The following is a 10949-nucleotide window of genomic DNA, read 5'->3' as shown; positions in this document are numbered from 1 at the left end:
GAATCTGGCACAAAAACCCAATGCTTTCGTCAGCACAAAAAGGAAGGCATATAGAGATACAGTAGGGCCTCTTGAAATTCTATAGGTGCCATGTCATGGATCTGTATAAGGCTATGTTCACACAATATTTTTTGGTCTGAGTGCTGAATTTGTAAAAAAAATGACCTCACTCAGACCAATAGTTATACAATTGGGCTTTTTAGGTGGAAAATGGCTGCTTAAATTGCAGCAATGTACTTGACTCTTCCATATTTTGGATGAGACTTGCATATCCAAGTCTGCGGGTGCAGAAAAAAAATCTTATCCCATACTTATGATCCATAAAGCATCTGATTTTTCTGAAAACATTGCCATTATGGAAATAGAAAACTGTATTTGGTATTGTATATTATGTTAAGTGCTGATGTATAAAATTGATGCCATACAGATGACAATACCGATAATCATTCATAACTTTTTTCTGGATGAAAATCAGATGATTTGGTGATACACTCATGTGAACTGAACTTAAAAACGAGTTTACTGAAATCCCACTTGTAAGGTCAACAAGCTTCACCCAACAGACTTGATAAACCCAACAGAACTTTCCTAAAATGACACACTGAATGCACAAGATATATCATTTATTTAAATATTTAAATAATTAAAAAGAAATTACATTCATTTGAAATCAAAACAGTGTACACATACTATCTTTAATGTAGAATGTTTAATGAGCTTGTTGAAAAGATACTAGAGAACATTTATGTGTGTACATTTCTTTACCATTTGCTAATTTGCAGAATATAGATTTATTTGTTTTATGCGTTTCCACAAAGAAACATAATTTACATTATGATTGTATTGTATTCACATTTTATTTAAAAAAAAATACAATTTTAAAACAAATAAATGAAACAAAAGTTTATTAAACAACTATTTAAAATGAAAGGTATTACATAGGGTATAAAGCATATCAGATTACAACGTATACATTCACTTTTGTTTAACAAGATTATGACAGCACTGCTTATACATAAATTAATAGTTATGCAGCTGCATGTTCTTAATGTTTGGCACACTAATCAGAATACAGTGGCTGATAATAATAGTAATATTAATAATGATAGTAGTAGTAGAAGTAATAGCAGTAGTAGTAGTGGTAGTAATAAATATAGTAGTAGTAATAATAGTAGTAGTGGTAGTAATAGCATTAGTGGTAGTAGTGATAGTAATAGCAGCAGTAGTCGTAATAGTAGTAGTAGTAGTAATAGCAGTAGTAGTAGTGATAGTAACAGTAGTAGTGATAGTAGTAGTAGTAGTAGTTGTGGTAGTAATAGCATTAGTAGTAGTAATAGTAGTAATAGTAATAGCAGTAGTAGTTGTAGTAGTAACAGTAGTAGTAATAGTAGTAGTAGTGGTAGTAATAGCATTAGTAGTAGTAGTAGTAGTAGTAGTAGTAGTAGTAAAGAAAACCTGTCCCATTGAAAATGCATTTAAATTTTCAGATGGCATGTTAAAGAGCCAGAGGAACTGAGCAGGGTGGTATATACTGTATGTATATGTACAGTACAGACCAAAAGTTTGGACACACCTCATTTTAAGATTTTTCTGTATTTTCATGACTATGAAAATTGTACATTCACACTGAAGGCATCAAAACTATGAATTAATACATGTTGAATTATATACTTAACAAAAAAGTGTTAAACAACTGAAAATATGTCCTATATTCTAGGTTCTACAAAGTAGCCACCTTTTGCTTTGATGACTGCTTTGTACACTCTTGGCATTCTCTTGATGACCTTCAAGAGGTAGTCACCGGAAATGGTTTTCACTTCACAGGTGTGCCCTGTCAGGTTTAATAAGTGGGATTTCCTGCCTTATAAATGGGGTTGGGACCATCAGTTGTGTTGTGCAGAAGTCTGGTGGATACACAGCTGATAGTCCTACTGAATAGACTGTTAGAATTTGTATTATGGCAAGAAAAAAGCAGCTAAGTAAAGAAAAACGATTGGCCATCATTACTTTAGGAAATGAAGGTCAGTCAGTCCGAAAAATTGGGCAAACTTTGAAAGTGTCCCCAATTGCAGTTGCAAAAACCATCAAGCGCTACAAAGAAACTGGCTCACATGAGGAGCGCCCCAGGAAAGGAAGACCAAGAGTCACCTCTGCTTCTGAGGATAAGTTTATTCGAGTCACCAGCCTCAGAAATCGCAGGTTAACAGCAGCTTAGATTAGAAACCAGGTCAATGCCACACAGAGTTCTAGCAGCAGACACATTTCTACAACAACTGTTAAGAGGAGACTTTGTGCAGCAGGCCTTCATGGTAAAATAGCTGCTAGGAAACCACTGCTAAGGACAGGCAACAAGCAGAAGAGACTTGTTTGGGCTAAAGAACACAAGGAATGGACATTAGACCAGTGGAAATCTGTGCTTTGGTCTGATGAGTCCAAATTTGAGATCTTTGGTTCCAACCACCGTGTCTTTGTGCGACGCAGAAAAGGTGAACGGATGGACTCTACATGCCTGGTTCCCACCGTGAAGCATGGAGGAGGAGGTGTGATGGTGTGGGGGGCTTTGCAGGTGACACTGTTGGGGATTTATTCAAAATTGAAGGCATACTGAACCAGCATGGCTACCACAGCATCTTGCAGCGGCATGCTATTCCATCCGGTTTGCGTTTAGTTGGACCATCATTTATTTTTCAACAGGACAATGACCCCAAACACACCTCCAGGCTGTGTAAGGGCTATTTGACCAAGAAGGAGAGTGATGGGGTGCTACGCCAGATGACCTGGCCTCCACAGTCACCAGACCTGAACCCAATCGAGATGGTTTGGGGTGAGCTGGACCGCAGAGTGAAGGCAAAAGGGCCAACAAGTGCTAAGCATCTCTGGGAACTCCTTCAAGATTGTTGGAAGACCATTTCCGGTGACTACCTCTTGAAGCTCATCAAGAGAATGCCAAGAGTGTGCAAAGCAGTCATCAAAGCAAAAGGTGGCTACTTTGAAGAACCTAGAATATAAGACATATTTTCAGTTGTTTCACACTTTTTTGTTAAGTTTATAATTCCACATGTGGTAATTCATAGTTTTGATGCCTTCAGTGTGAATGTACAATTTTCATAGTCATGAAAATACAGAAAAATCTTTAAATGTGAAGGTGTGTCCAAACTTTTGGTCTGTACTATATATATATATATATATATATATATATATATATATATATATATATATATATATATATATATATATATATAGTGTCGGACTGGGGTACCAAGGGCACACCAATAACCAACTCCAGGGAGCAACTCTTCAGCTGCATGCAAATGTGACATTATCCTCAATCACAAACTTATATAACAATGATCTGGGTAGATTGTTAAATGAGTAAGATGCTGCCTTTGTACATGGTGATTCAAGTATATTGTGACAAGTACTGCTCATAAAAGAGGGTGGTGGCCCACTATTGCACAGGGACCCACCGGAGGATTCTCCTGATCTCCTGTGGGCCAGTCCAAGCCTGTATGTGCATATTATATATATACTGTATATGTATATATATATATATATATATATATATATATATATATATTCATTTTATAAGAAATGATTAATTATAACTTGTTTTATTCATTTGTATAGCTGCTCATTCGAAGCTTCTCTGTCAAATAGGTGTTCCCACTGAGTAATTGACAGCCTACTTTGTATAACAGTGCAGACAGATATATGTGTCATTCACTAATTAAGACCACCCACTTGACTGACAAGCTCAGAATAAGCAGAGATATAAATGAATAACACACGTTATACTGAATTTCCCCCTTAGTAATCTATATATCACTGTGTTTAGCTCCTGCTGTATACCATGATGTCTGATGATGGAATTGCATTTTCAATGTAACAGGTTCACTTTAAAGCAATATTATTTAATTGCTTATTGAATTGAAATATAATATAAAAACATGCATCTTAAAGCCTGTGATATTATTTTCAACTATAGTTTAAAAATAAACAAATTGAAGGATCGACGAAGAAATGGACACTTATGATTGTTCTACTGTCATAAGATACCAAAGCATAGTTAGTTTTTCAGACGTGCTGTAGAATGCACACCGTAAAGTTCAGGTAAGCTGAAAACTACTCAATTAGTCCTCTGACACTGTAGAGTGGCATTTCTAGAGGAGGTCCTTAATCAAGGGCTCTCCACCAGTTAGTCTAAGACCAGCTTGGAATCACTTTTTGGAGGAGATCCCAGCTGCATGTAAAGTCTCTCATAGAAAAGTCATATCCAAAGTTTTTTAGAGGACTGAGTGTGAGACTTACAGTTTTGTTGTTCTTCTTACCCACTATTCCCGTTCCCCTTCTTCCTATGCATGCTTGCATTGATAACTTATGACAGTGGCACTGTTTATCCATATGTATATGTGCCTTTCATTATTTCTTTATGCTTCTGATTACAAACTGTTGGATATTTCTTCCAATCAAGGTAGTTTTCTCTTGAATTCTACAAGGCATGCATATCCCTGGTCATATGTTAGTAAGTTAGTGAAATCCATGCTGTAGACTATAAGAATCATCAGTAGTTCATAGTCAAGACCTTGCTACTGGTAATGACTTGGATTTTGTACAAGTCCTAGAATTGCTTGTTTTTATAATATGTTAGAAACATTTAGTCCGGAATACATAGTTAAGGCAAGGTAAGTATTACATTAATCCACGGAATAAGGACAACCATGCAATGCATTTCAACATCTAAAAGGGTAGGATATGTTTCAGTATAATTTTTTAGCAACTTATGATCCTTTATTGGCTGTTCAACATAATGTCCAACATATGCCCGACTGATGGAACACAATCTGAATATGGTCTTCTAGTTAGCCTAAGTTTTAGATCTTGTGCTGGAAGTGGCATGCTGTACAAATAGTTCTACAGCCAATAATGTTGCTTAGCCCTAAAGGAAATATTTCACGTTTGTTTCAATTTGTTTTGGAAAAAGAAGACAATTTGTACTTTTTATTTTATCTGTTCATATTATGTTCGGGTTTTTTATATTATTTTTAAATTATTCAGCTGTAAGTAGCAGGTATATCTGAAATCATTGTCTGCAAACAATTTGTTGAATCTTTAATATTTTTTATAAAAAAAAATAGCTGTAAAGTTAAATTGTCTTGTAAAATTTGAAGACACTTATGGATATGTTATCTAGAATAAAAGCATATGTATAGGAGCTGCTGTGGTAGCAATATCAACTAGGGCACAATGGTGGACCTATAGTCCTTAAGCCTATAATACGGAGGTGGCACTATAAGATGGTGGAGCCATGTTACCTATCATGTTACCATGTCACCGCTATCACATTCTAAAAATTTATATTTTTTAGATTAAATGTTTAGATATTGTTTCATTATTAGATACAGTAGAATGTAAAGTCTTTTCACTGGGATCTAGGAAATTCTGTCTATTACTCTGACTTTATAATGTTTTTAACTATATATATATATGAAGTATCTTTCTATTTGTCTAAATAAATGTAGTTATTACAAATACAACTGAAACACCATCAAAGTCAACATTTCTATTACCACAAAAAAGTCATTGATTCCGCATATTTTTTTCTCTAAAACTTGGAGAGGATAGATTGCATTGAATTAAACTTCATTTTAAGCTGCAAAGTGATGAAAGCTGTCTAATTTTTGAACTTTTTTTTATATATTTAGCTCTCATAGTCCAAACTAGAACCATAAGAGAACAGGACAAAAAAATCTATTTAAAATGAAATTGAATTATTGTCTTCTTTCCCCGACATCGCCATTTTTATTTTATTGCCCAGCAACAGCGTTAAAAGAGCAGTAAACCTTAAATATAAGTTATTTTGTATAGAACAGATAAAACAAATCACAAATACATATGTAAACATGTTATATTAATTAAAATCTTGCCAAAATAAGCTAATCAAAGCTTTAGATGTGCTGTCTAAAAGTTTCAAGGGTTAACAATGTAATAATCTAGCTAAATGTCTGCTTTCAATGAAAATGTATCTGTATTTTTTTCATCTTCCAGAATCCCTTTGTGGCTTCCAAGGGCTATATAGTAAATCTCTTAAAGGCAAAAAATACATTTATTGATACAATAGCCTTGGCTTTCACCATAACAATATTAGCTTAGTGCCATGAGATAATATACCTTTAGCATGGATGCCAACTTTGAAAGTAAATGCATAGACTCCATGTTTACATATGTATATACTTGTGAATTCACTATTTTATATTAAATAAACCTGTATTTCAGGTTTAGGGCGCCTTAACAAAGAGATAGGCTCTTAAGAACCCATAGAACAAGATGAGGATCAAGTCATTGGAGCAACCAGAAAGAAAAAGGCAAAAAAAAAAATATTCAACTGTTGTTATTGATAATTTGAGCTTTCTAGTGCACTACACTGAAATTCCCATGTAACAAGAAATAAGCACAAAAATTTAACATAGTTACCCAAGCATAAGCAATTACAAAATGTGTTCTTGAAAATGAATAAGAAGAATGGGAATGATTTCTTCCTTTGGACCTTCACCATTGAAACAAAAGAAGATCGCGCTACTTTCTAAATAACCAGGACCCCTTTTAGAAAGCTCAATATTTTTGCAGTTAATACAAATACTCTATATAGCCTGTTGGGCATTTAAGAATTAATTAAAAGTTGTGTAGACTATTCAATTAATAACTTAAAACATACAAATGACTAAATGGGATTTAAAAAAAAATCTTCCTTGTTGGTTGCTCTCATGACAGATTAGGTTAGAATAGCACAATGTTAGTATAGAGGTTAATAAAAGATTAGGGCTTTAGTAAGTTAATAGAGATTTGTTAGAATGTTGTATTATTAGTTCTTTATTAGTCAGTAATATTAATCAGATACATTCATAGCAGAATTAGGACAAAACATAGTTAAAATTGTTAGTCATGCTTACAGATTCAGTTCTGTCATGGAATCTAGATGAACATACAAAAAAGGGTCAAATGCAAACTTTCATGTAGCAGAACTTATTTGGAACTATTTTAATTCGAAGACTTCCTAATAATGTACTAAACCAATAGTGAAAGGTTTGAAACTACCATAGTAATAAAGCATTGCTTCGGTTCTTCAGAAAAAAGATAAATATATTTTACGTTTTGAAATGTTTCTTATTTCCATTTTGTACATGAAATAAGGCCATGACAGAAGTGTGCTGTAGATTAAAATTGCACCATAATCACAATAGAATATTGTTAGAAATCTGTTAGTATTTAAAGCATTTCATATGGTAAGACACAGTCGGTCAGTAATCTCTTTATGGTTTTACCTTCACAGATAATATGATGTGACCCTATGGTTCTATGCCTGAAAATTAGCTTTTCCACAAATGAAATCCTAGTTACCCACAATTAGAAACTTGGTAAATACTTACGTGTTCTTAAAATAAGTACTTTGCATAGAAGCTAATTTAAAAAGGAATCTGAGGAGTAAAATATGTCTATAGCTTATCAAACTCAAGGAGCATGCATGAATTAGTGAAAACCAATAGACCACTAATTTACATAATGCAAATGACATGACACTAGTGCCACTTCGGAGACAAAATTGAGCAGGTGTTAACATATGTAGGTATATGTACTCTTTTTTTTAGAGTAGTTTTGCATGTGATTAGGCAGAATATTGGAAAACTTTCTCTTATCTAGGTATATTTAGCATAGTAAAAATTTAGGGTAAGCCACAGAATTCTACGCAATTCTACAAAATTCCTGTTTGTTGAAATTTGATTCCTACTCTCTTTCTGGAATCTTTCTCAGCATGCAGACAATTAATGTGTAAAAGGCAGAAAGCTTCCGCCATTTGCCCCTGCTGGCAACAAAATTCAAGTACATGAAAATGGCTTTGAGCTTTATTATATAAAGTGTGCTGCTGTGCATGTTTTCAGTTTCTCGTTCTGTTAAACTCTTTTTACCTTTTCCTAAATACAACTCAGTCCCCGTGCTCAGCTGTTCTTGTGTTAAGTGCTATATTTTACTAGTAAGCCTGGCTGGTATTTCCAACCACTTATAAATGTTATCTGCTAAGCTCCAGGAGTAATTCAATAATTTCTACTATGTTCTATGAGTTTGAACAAATAGAGAAGTCACCAAGTAGCATGAATGTGGGCTAAGACTTGAAAATGGATGGTGGAATGACTAATAAACCTCATAGAAAATAATAGAAAAAAAAAACATGACATTCTCGTTATTAATTTCTATGGAACAATGACAGTCATTCCAACAAAACCATTAGGAAGTCTGCTGTGTATGGTAACCTGACTGGGCCAAATGCAGTCACTTCTAACAAACTACACAATGACTTGCTTTGAGTTCCTGTAGTTCTACATTTTTACTATAGTTATAATAATGTATCATGGTTTTAATATTTTTCAGCATAGTATTTCATGGTTAAGGCCAAATCAATGCATAGATCAAAAGAGATGAGACAGAAAGATGGTGTGAGCATTACAATCAGCAACGCTGGAATTTGTATAACCTCAGATTCAAGAAAAAGAACAATATAGTTATTTTACGACATTGGAAATTGTGCAATACATTATCACATATATCAGGGGGTTTATAGATGTTAACATGGCGTCATAAACAAAATATGTTTTAATCAATCAAGTTAATGTAAAATAGAATATTGATGGGGCAACACAAAAATCAGCATGAGGCTCTGTTCACATTTGTGTTGGAGGCTCTGTTTGGAGCCGTTGCCACAAATGTTGTTATATTTGATTTGAAAAATAGTAGTATAACCCATTAGAAACCATTGGGGTCCATTGAATGTTGGTGGTATCTATCCCTATGCAACATAGGTTTGAACATAACCTTGCTAGGAGTACTCCAGACAAAATGAATATGCCACGTTATGCTTAATATACAGCCTGGGGGTGAAGTCCATGACACAGGTCTCTCTTTGATGTCCTTTAAATCCTTGTGCCAAGTACTGTCCCCTTGGGTCTTGCACTAAGCATAATACAGCATATCAGCTTTGCCCAAAGTGTTCCTGAAAATGAAGAATTAAAACAAGGATATTCAAGTTCCAGCACATAAGGTGACTAAACCTGTAATACAATATAAAAGGCTCTTTGTATCATTACCATATTTTAACATCTCACTTAAAATGTAAAACTGTATTGAAAGCTTCTATAAAGTCAAGCAAAACTATTTCCTGAGCGTAATTCTACATATACCCTCAATTTTATTGCATTGTTTAAGCTTGGAAACTTTCCTTAGTAAAAAAAAAAAATATCACGTTTATTGGAAATTTTTGTCAAACTGTAAAGAAAATCTTAATGTTATGTGTCTTATCTATTAAGCAGTAAGGTCAATTGTTAATTTAGAAATTGATTAGAACCTTTCTGTCCAAATGGCTACTGCCATTATTTTGTAATATTTTAGAATATGTTATTCGCCTTCCACCAAATTATGTATCCAAAGAGATCAATGTATAATGTAGCTGTGGTCACAATAAGAGCTATTCCTCATGATTGCTAATAAGTGGTCTAATAGAAATGAAAAATCTGAAATACAGTTTAGTGTCCAAGACTGATAACTTTTATAAATGTAGAAGTGAATGTTACCAACGTCGCTCTGTTTTAGGACCTTGCTTGTATTTTAGGTTTAGCCACTCCTTAAGAAACAGTTTTCATTCTTTAATGTTACATTGTCCTGTTTCTCAACACACAGTTGACAAAGGTTCTATACATTACTATATTAAAATAATAAGATTGAAATAAATGTTCGTTCTTGATTCAACAGTAAACATTTTATTAGGTGATTGTAGACCATGTAATACAAATCCACTACTGGTAAAGTATCTGAAGTGAAAATTACAATTCTCACATTTTTAGTTCTGATGTTTATATTGCGTATGTCAATAACATCTTGTTGACGAGCCTTATAGTAAGTGCCAATGATAGAATCAGATCCAATCCTGGAAACTAAGCAAAAGCTTTTTCTTAGCTAGTCTTTGGAAAAGGCTTTTATGATCTCTCAGAATAGAATCCAATCTTATGCTTGTCACCAAACATATGGCTCATGCAAGTAGACTTGTGCATGAGCCTTTATGCTTCATTTGCACTAGCATTGTACAGTATAAATTTTATTTTATGGTGGAACCCATCCATAATAAAATACGTTCATACCGGCTTTTCATTGAAATATATATTTTTTAAAATCTGCTTAAAAATATTGCCTAAAGGTGCATTCACACTGCACGATAATAGTGAAGTTTAAACAGGCTGATGATCACCAGACGAATGAGTGAAATGCTCATTCATCGGGTGAAATGATCTTTTGGTTGGAACAAAAAATTATTGTTCATGGCAGCACATCATCCTGTGTACACAGAAACTGTGCTGCCGAAAGCAATGGCAGTCTATGTGCACTGAAACATCTATTACTAAACATTCAGAGCACATCTGAAGTAGGCAGGCTAGTAAACAGCTGCTGACCGGCAAACATGTTGTCGGTTTGCGGACATTTAACACTGCAAATCGCGCATTGTAAATGGACCTTAAGACAAACGTGGCTTCAGTTCTGTTCTCTGCTGGGAGATTAACACAATGTCAGCTCAGCATTGAGATTAACATTTGCTGTCAGGGATCATCACAACCGGTCTGTCACACATTTTGTCACAGAAATGTCACTGAACTACTAAACTGCAAGTACAGAAGGAGAATGAACCTAAACTTCATCCTTCTTTTTTTGAGGCGCCGCCACATTTAAAAAACATATAGTTTCAAAGTACTAACATTATACTAATACTAAAAGGCTTCTATTCATCCTTCATCAGCTGCGTGAGAAGATTGCTGTTTATTTAAAAGCCATTAATGTGCTTTCCATTAATCTTTGTAGATGCATTGCGGCTTAGTGACAATGCCTTCATCCAGGTGCTGCACAATCTAACAGGA

This window comes from Phyllobates terribilis, unplaced genomic scaffold, assembly GCF_046119375.1.
Source record: "Phyllobates terribilis strain yellow unplaced genomic scaffold, ASM4611937v1 Scaffold_1__5_contigs__length_1240528914, whole genome shotgun sequence".
In the NCBI taxonomy this organism is placed as follows: Eukaryota; Metazoa; Chordata; class Amphibia; order Anura; family Dendrobatidae; genus Phyllobates; species Phyllobates terribilis.
This window is presented reverse-complemented; position numbering follows the sequence as displayed.